Raw genomic sequence first — 9,876 nt, 5'->3', positions numbered from 1 at the left:
TCAAAATCATCGAGAAAAAAATGGCTCCAAAATTAATCATCAATAAATAATAATGTGTTTATGAAAAGAGAAGCCAACATGGCGACGTGAAAAAATGTCCCACACCGCACAGTGATTACAGCCGCAATTAGAAACTCATTTGCATATATGATAATGAGGGAAAAAACATGTCGGGAAACGATCAGCTTCTTTTTATGAGCTCAAATATGGCGTGCGTGTGTGTCACATAGAAATTATTAGGATGACGGCCTTAAAACCATATTTCAAATGAACTTTGTTAACCCAATAAAATGCTCCAAAACGCTTAATGATGGTTAAAAATGATAATTTTCTATGAGTTTGACTGAAGCCTAAAACCATTTTAAAATACGAATCATTCAGGATTATTATTTGCATTTTTATGACGTGTGTTTCATTCATATTTCACTATAGAGTAACTATCAGAAAAATTATTGAAATATAATTTTCAAAAATAGTGTTTTTAGGGCCTTCGCGCATCTTCGTGCCACGTTAATTTGACATTGCACATGCGCATTAGAGGATTAATATGAGAAATTGCTAAAAGTCACTTTTGACTTTGTCTTATATACATTATATTTGTCTATATGGTTTGTGTATATTATTGTACGTATATGAATATTATACATTATTTTATTATATACGTGCGTTACTTCTCTTCTATTATATCATAACATTATATATTTGATGCATTTTGATCGAAAGGTAAGTTGGAAAAACTGCCATTTTAATAGGTACACTAGCATCACTTCACTTTATTAAGAATTAAATGACGATAGCCAGTTTTATTAAAAATACGCCTATTTGCTTTAATAAGTAACAATAATGCAAAAATACATATAGTTCATTGAACACCACTCAAATTATTAACTAATTCATTACCATTGACGGTGATAGACGTTCAATCTATATGAACGGGTGTGCTGAAATGAACTGGACAAATTAATCCATGCAGGAAAACGTGAAAACAAAATCTCTATTGAATATTAATTATGTGAACGTTGGCTTCCATTGACAGCGGTTGACATCCAATCCATTTGAATTGGGATGCTGGAATGAAATAATTAAAATAATAAATATTCAATTAAGATTGTGTTTTCTCACTATATCTATAAATCTCTATATTTCCTTATGGATTTGAAAATAAATAAATAAATGCAACTAATTTGCATATTACAACAGGAAATGGCGTTCCCTTAATTAGTCATTAAGCAAACGGAAATGTGGATTGCTCATTTGCATAAAAAGTGGGTCAAGCACAATAGTTAGAAAAAGAGCAATATTCAAATATGCTTTTCAAACAACGCTGCTTCCTATTTTTAGCTCCAAATTAGGTCACACAACTCGGATTAATAATTGTTTTTAATTAAAGGGGAAAATGAATGAGGGAGAAGGGGAGAAAATTGCTACATTTAGTGAGCTGACGAGTAAGCAAATGACATCATAATTGTGCGTTTTTCTTCTAAATGTTGGCTTTTTTTTCTCAACAAAGCTTTTAATATTTCATGTTCGATTTGTACATTAACATGCATTTATGTTGCATATTTTCAATGTTATTACTGTTATGCATTTGTCATTTTTCATACAAAAACTCACGTTTTAAAATCGAACATTTATTTTAAACGTATTGATAATGTATTGTTGATACTGTTGAATTAGGAAATTTGACTTTTTTTTAAAAAAATCTACTTTTTTTTTTTAATGTGAGAATTTGCACATATGAAATTTCTCCACGATGGATGCGGAAAATTCACTCGTGTCCTGTTTGATTTGAATGAGCACACACACACGCGCGCGCACGTACACACACACATTTGCATGCTGTATCCCACGATGTAAGTTACAATGGGAGCAATTAATATGCGCATAAATTAAAAGTGAGACCCCCGCACGCCCCTTTTTTGCTGTGTGTGCGTGTGTGTGTGTGTGTGTTGGGGGGTAAATTCCAGAAACGGGCGCACATCCAACCACGAGGAGAAAAAGAAACGAAAGAAAGAAAGAGAGAAAGAAACTTTTGTTCCTTTATAGATGACAAAATGGGCCTCTCAAGAATTGAAAAATGATTTTTTAAAATTTACAATTCGATATTGGATTTATGGGTTAGGCTTAGATTAACGTTTTAATTGCATGAGAATTGTTATTACTTTGTAAGTACTATGTTATTACATTTTCAAAACAAAACAAACAAACAAAAAACATTGCAAATACCTGGTATTTCTGTGCCCACAAATTAATTTGAATTCTAATCACTCTCAAGCGGTTTGTTTTTAATATTTTAACATTTTTATAGCTCATCAAGATTAAATTATAATTCATGTAATTATCTTTTAGCCTTGTAAAAGCAGATTTTCTTTCTTTCTTTCCATGATTGTACAAATCTAACCCAATTTGATTACATTTGGGAGCTTGAATAATTATCAAATTGAAAGCATCACATGGGAATAGCAATGAAATGATATAATTAAGCACAAATCATTTTCATTTTCGTCTGAGATGGCGTCACTAGTGACCAGGTAGATTAGTACACTAAAACTATAAAGGTATATATTTTCATACGCGCGATATGGTTGTTATTCCGTGGTGAAAAAGGGCTCGCGCTGCGTTGATAACAAAGAACGACACGAGCGTCATCTACAGGACAAACAGTGGAACTGGAGGAACTTCATATTTTTAGACCTTTGTTTCTCTCTAGTGGTAAACTTGTGTTACTACATATTTAACTGGCAAATCAATCAATTTGATTCATTCATTCTTAGTTTTAAGTGTGAACAAGGCTAACTCATTGGCTACCATTGACGGTGATAAACGTCCAATGCATTTGGACTAGGAGGCCTGACAGCAAATAAATGTAAGTTAATGCTCTGTCAGCCCTCACAGTCCAAATGGATTGGACGTCTATCGCAGTCAATGGTGCTGAATCATGATCATTCACGGGCAACCTATTGTGACTCTCGCGCTTTAGGCCCAAATGACTGGAACAAGTGAGAGATGAGAGACGAGGGGGCGTTTTTGTTGGCACTGTCGCCATGGAGATCTTCGGCGTTGCTAGGCAACCGCAAGGATGCTGTGGAGGCAGAGCGGCGAGAGGTGCTGCAGGTCTCTCTGACAAGCACAGAGCAGAGAGGTAAAGAAAGTCAAGCTAATTGCTCACCCGCTGGCTAACATGCTATTAGTGCTAAAGTGCAGCTAATTGCTCGTGATCAGCGAGAAAAAAAGGAAAGAAAAATTGTAGAATGCAAGATGAAAGTTGAAGCTTTTAGATCATTTATTTTGGAAAAACTCAATTTCTGCAGAAAACAGAAATGCGAAGAGTGGAAACGGTGGAAAAAACAGTCATAACATAGTAACAACATTGTAATTACATGCTAATAACAACGTAATGCTGAATTGGGTATATTTTTTGTGCTACTATCGTTTTTGAGATATTAACAATTCTTTTATAGGTCAATCTGACGTCAACCGAGTCATGTTTGTGTGTGTTCTCAGTTCTTTTTTCTTTATTCAGCACCTGATTGAGCCAGACTGGCGGGGTAATGCAACACACCTGTGCTTGATTAGGAAAGCTCAATATCTAAAGAAGCCTGTTGGTCATTTTTACTTTTGTGTTCTTACGGACTTTGTAGTTATATTTTTGTACTCTGTTATATTCGCGCATTCTAGCGTGCTCTCTTAGTTGTACTTTGTTATACTCACGTTTTTTGGCGTGCTCCTTTTGTTGTACTTATTAAATACAAACATTCACTTTACCTGATCTCCTGGTCTGTGTTCGGGATCCACATCAACGGCTTGCCGTTCATAATAAACCGGCCCTTGTTTTGATTAAAATTGGCTAAAAATTGTGTCAACTGTTTGTGCCACGTTTGTGCTGTAAACATTTTCTTTTGTGCTGTTATTGTTTTTGAGATATTGAGATATTAATTTCGAGAGATGAAGTCACTCACAGCTTTTTAATATTCAACTTCCGCGGCTGACGGAGCGTACCGTTTCTCTCAATAACAGAGGAGTATACCAACAACTAGCGCAAACGTAGCACAAACAAATGGCACCCCCTTCAGGTCCATTTTGCAGGAAATGCGGGGGCCTGAGATATTAATATTAAGTGATGACGTGACTCGTAGCCCCCCATTTACTGCAAAATCGACCTGAAGTGGTGCTATTAATTTGTGCTACATGTGCGCTAGTTATTGGGACACCCCGCTATTATTGAGAGAGTTGATACGGTATGTCAGCCGCGATGGAGGGGCTACGATTGACGTCATCACTGGAAATTTCAATATCTTAAGAACGATAGCAGCACAAACGTACAGTAGCATAGATGATTGACCATTTTTAGCCATTTTAATCAAAATGGGGGACTGGTTGACCTCAGATTGACCTATTAAAGAATTGTTAATATCTCAAAAACTTTAGCAACGCAAACAATTTTTTTTTCAGCACAAACGGAGCACAAACGATCGATATCATTTTAATATATATTTGCAGCTGATGGGGGGGGGCCAACTTCAAGGAGGTTTGAAATACATACAAATTTGAGTTGATCATTAATAATTAAAACAATACAAAGAAGCATGAATTTACGGTAGAGGGCGCCAGATTACATGGAGTTGAGGTGCTTTCAAATTACATTTAAAAGAAAAAAATTTAGAGGAGTTACACTGTTCATCCATAATCCAGTGTGAACTGATTCCAGTTTTGCATTTTATGCAAAGTGAGCATCATATAAAATTCCTCAACTTTATTTTAATAATAATAATTCTTAATAATCTGTTTGAAAGATGGACACCATTCGAATACCAAAATGATCGGAATTCTCTTGCACTGCCTGGAGAATTTCATTCGACACCCCAAAAATTACTGTTCACCCACCCAAAAATGTGGGTGGGTAAAATTTCAAAATGTATCCAGTTTTAATTCACTGAATTTGGAAACGAAACTTAAATCTGTTTTTGCTTTGTTTCAGTAAATTGAACTCAGTGGCATTGATTTAATTAATGTGACTCTACCGTGTTGACTTCAAAAAATGAGTAATCAAACTGTTGTGAGCGCTGCCATATTTTTTTTAAGGTAAAGTGAATATATTTTTCAGATTTCTTTTGAAAATTTTCCCCCTAAATTTAGCTTTCATTTTTAAAAAAAATCATTATATTTTTATTTTTACGTTGAGACATTTGTTGTGATTAAGGGCTATATAAATAAATGTGTCATGGCTTTATAAAAAAATCCTCTAATTACATTTTAATTCAAAACAGTGGCGGAACAAATGTGAACAGGGCCTGGGTGCGATGACCATCAACGGGACCCCCTGAGTGAATTGTCCGACGGAGGTGGGTGCTAGTTGACAATGTTTTTGCAGGCCCCTCCAGACCACCGACCAACCGGGGTGGGCTGGCAGAGATATTTTAACACTTGAAACACAATATGTTAAAGCTCCGCGCATCGTCTTACCTTTCTCAGGCATGAAAATGGCATGAAAATGGGTAAGGCATTAAAAAGGTGAGAAGGGTGTGGAGGAAATATGTTCCGGTAGGGCTGTCCCAAACGACAATTTTTTTACAATTAGTCGACTAATTTATTTATTTATTTTTTTAAACTAATTTAGCTATGCAATTTTTGTTGACGCTTATTAACTCACAAAATCATTTTGGAACACTTAAATTCTTTATTAAAGTACAAATAAACATGTAAATAACAATAATTAACTAGAAACTGCAATTTCGGGAGAAATTACACCTGGGTCTTTCCCCTGTGGAGATACAGATCTTAGTCCCACTCAGGTGTAGCAATAGAATGGACAATAATGCCAGTCAATGGCGTTAAACAAATTAAACGCCATTAGAAATGATTGGGAGAATTGGACGTCCATGTCCGTCAATGGCAGCACCCTCCATAAGCGTCAATGCAATCGGGGACATTTGGGGTACACATCCTTTTGATATCTGGTCATTTCCTGTTGATTTTGGGGAGGAAAAAAAAATTCCCATTGAATATGAATGGGAAAAAATTTCGACGTCCATGGACATCAATGGTATCAACTTACATAGGCATCAATGGAATCCAAGTACATTGGCATCAATAGAATGAAAAAACATGATTATATGCCATTAGAAATGAATGGGAAATTTGGACGTCCATGGCCGTCAATGGCGGCACCCTTCATAAGCGTCAATGGAATTCGGGAAGTTTGGGGGACAGGTTGTATTGATATCTGGCATTTTCTGTTGATTTGGGGAAAAAATAAAAAAATTCCCATTGAAAATGAATGGGAAAAAATTTGGACATCCATGGACGTCAATGGTATCAACCTACATAGGCGTCAATGTAATCCAAGTACATTGGCATCAATAGAATGAAAAAACATGATTAAATGCCATTAGAAATGAATGGGAAATTTGGACGTCTATGGCCGTCAATGGCAGCTCCCTCTATAAGCGTCAATGGAAGCGGGGACGTTTGAGGGAAATTAATGACACATGAACACTGAGGTCAATTGCTGATAGTAGGCCTGAACGATATTGGAAAAAACTATCATTGCGTTTTTTGGGGAGTTTGTGATATTATATTGCAATATTAAAACGAGAAATTTTTCACCAAATAACTTGAATAGCTTCGTTCGGGTGAGACACTGTGGTGCTGTATGAGCATAAAGCAGAAAAACATGAATGTACAGTGGGGCAAATAAGTATTTAGTCAACCACTAATTGTGCAAGTTCTCCTACTTGAAAAGATTACAGAGGCCTGTAATTGTCAACCTCAACCATGAAAGACAGAATGTGGAAAAAAAACCCAGAAAATCACATTGTTTGATTTTTAAAGAATTATTTGCAAATCATGGTGGAAAATAAGTTTTTGGTCACCAACAAACAAGCAAGATTTCTGGCTGTCAAAGAGGTTTAACTTCTTCTAACGAGGTCTAACTCGTTACCTGTATTAATGGCACCTGTTTTAACCCATTATCGGTATAAAAGATACCTGTCCACAACCTCAGTCAGTCACACTCTAAACTCCACTATAGCCAAGACCAAAGAGCTGTTTTAAAGACAAAATTGTCGACATGCACCAGGCTGGGAAGACTGAATCTGCAATAGATAAAACGCTTGGTGTAAAGAAATCAACTGTGGGAGCAATTATTTGAAAATGGAAGACATACAAGACCACTGTGTACTGGTTTCAGCTGGGGGACACGTCTGGCAGTGCAAGATTTGAGTCCCTGGCGGCGCATTATGTTACTGATAGTAGCCTTTCACACCCTGTTGCTGGTATTTTGGCCCATTCCTCCATGAAGATCTCCTCTAGAGCAGTGATGTTTTGGGGCTGTCTGGGGCAACACGGACTTTCAACTCCCTCCACAGATTTTCTATGGGGTTGAGATCTGGAGACTGGCTAGGCCACTGCAGGACCTTGAAATGCTTTTTACGAAGCCACTCCTTTGTTGCCCTGGCTGTGTGTTTGGGATCATTGTCATGCTGAAAGACCCAGCCACGTCTCATCTTCAATGCCCTTGCTGATGGAAGGAGATTTTCACTCAAAATCTCTCGATACATGGCCCCATTTATTCTTTCCTTTACGCAGATCAGTCGTCCTGGTCCCTTTGTGTCATGCCACGTCACTTCCTGTTTTATTTTGAAAGCTTCACCCTCTTCATAGTCGCGTACTTGCCCTTCCTCTTGTCATCTAATCACCTATTGTTTCCACCTGTTCCCCATTACCTTGTGTGTGTATTTAATGCCCTAGTTCCCCTTGTCTTGTGCAGAAGTGTCTTTCATGTAAGGTCAGTCACATCAGCCTCTCGCCATTGCATCATAGTTATTTCGGTACATTATCCTCCATTGGAGTGCTTTGCGTTTGTAACTTTTTATCCTAGCCAGCTTGAATTTTTCCTCCTTGTGGAGCGCTTTATGTTTTTGCATTACCTCCCGTTTGGAGCGCTTTGTGTTTGAAACCTTATTGTCTTTCTAGTCATCCTGACTCATTCCTCCGTTGGAGCGCTTTTTGTTTGTGCTTTTTTTCATCCCCGCATGTCATCGGAAGAACCTGTGTTTTCAAAATAAATTTTTGCCTGAACCTCCGCAGCTGAGTCCGCCTCGTCATCTCGGCCTGACACTTTGCAGGAAAAAAAGCCCCCAAGCATGATGTTTCCACCCCCATGCTTCAAAGTGGGTATGGTGTTCATCGGATGCAATTCAGTATTCTTTCTCCTCCAAACATAAGAACCTGTGTTTCTACCAAAAAGTTATATTTTGGTTTCAACCGACCATAACACATTCTTCCAGTCCTCTTCTGGATCATCCAAATGCTCTCTAGCGAACCGCAGACGGGCCTGAACGTGTACTGGCTTCAGCAGGGGGACACGTCTGGCAGTGCAGGATTTGAGTCCCTAGCGGCGCATTGTGTTACTGATAGTAGCCTTTGTTACTGTGGTCCCAGCTCTCTGTAGGTCATTCACTAGGTCCCCCCGGGTGGTTCTGGAATTTTTGCTCACCATTCTTGTTATCATTTTGACGCCGCGGGGTGAGATCTTGCATGGAGCCCCAGATCGAGGGAGATTATCAGTGGTCTTGTATGTCTTCCATTTTCTAATAATTGCTCCCACAGTTGATTTCTTTACACCAAACGTTTTACCTATTGCAGATTCAGCCTTCCTAGCCTGGTGCAGGTCTACAATTTTGTCTCTGGTGTCCTTCGACAGCTCTTTGGTCTTGGCCATAGTGGAGTTTAGAGTGTGACTGACTAACATGGTGGACAGGTGTCTTTTATACCGATAATTAGTTAAAACAGGTGCCATTAATACAGGTAACGAGTTAGACCTCGTTAGAAGTAGTTAGACCTCTTTGACAGCCAGAAATCTTGCTTGTTTGTCGGTGACCAAATACTTATTTTCCACTCTAATTTGGAAATAAATTCTTTAAAAATCAAACAGTGTGATTTTCTGTTTTTTTCCCCACATTGTCTTTCATTGTTGAGGTTTACCCATGTTGACGATTACAGGCCTCTGTAATCTTTTCAAGTAGGAGAACTTGCAAAATTGGTGGTTGACTAAATACTTATTTGCCCCACTGTATATCAGCTTTGATGTAGCACACTGTAGCAATAAAATCCTCCGAATGCCAGTTGAAAACGGCTAATCAACACTAACATCACGTTCTCTTTTCGTAGCAAATCGTGGCTGCCCATCCATTTAAAATTGTTTCTTTTGTAGCAGCAATGCTGCTACAAGCCTCATGAAGCAATGAAGCTTTGCTGCAAATTGGTTTGCACATGTAGCAAAGCTTCATGGTGCTTCATTTACTCTATGGCGCCATCAAGTGGTCTAGAAGCCCAAGAGAGGTTCCATGAGAAGAAGAAGAAAAAAGCATTTAGCAAGGGTTATAGATATTAGAGCGCTTATTACACATATTATTACTGTTATTTTTGTTTTTTTACAATTTTTTTTATTACTTATTATTTACTTGTTTTTCAAATTTTGTGATTCTCTGACAATTGCTAGTATTGCAGGCCTTGCAGGGTTAAGACAAAGATATGAATGTGCTTGTGTTAGTAATTTAGTATGTGAACAAAATACAACAAGTGCTAAGGATAATTTGTTATTCATTTTTATTTAGAAATAATAGCGGCTGGCTTCAAATAGTTTCTTTTTTTGGACAATATTCCACCAGCTTTAGAAAATATTCTTTCACAAGGCACGGATGAAGCTGGGGTGCAGAGTATTGCGAATGCCAGTTTATATAAATTTGGGCAGGTATTTTTATGTGTCTCCCAGTACACTAATGGATTGTTCAAATCTGTCGATGTTTGGTTCAGATAAGTACTTTTGGACCTCCAGGGTTGCATCAGCTAGTGTGTTTGGGGTTTAATAAAGTT

Source organism: Corythoichthys intestinalis, chromosome 4 (genome assembly GCF_030265065.1).
Source record: "Corythoichthys intestinalis isolate RoL2023-P3 chromosome 4, ASM3026506v1, whole genome shotgun sequence".
NCBI classification, from domain to species: Eukaryota; Metazoa; Chordata; class Actinopteri; order Syngnathiformes; family Syngnathidae; genus Corythoichthys; species Corythoichthys intestinalis.
This window is presented reverse-complemented; position numbering follows the sequence as displayed.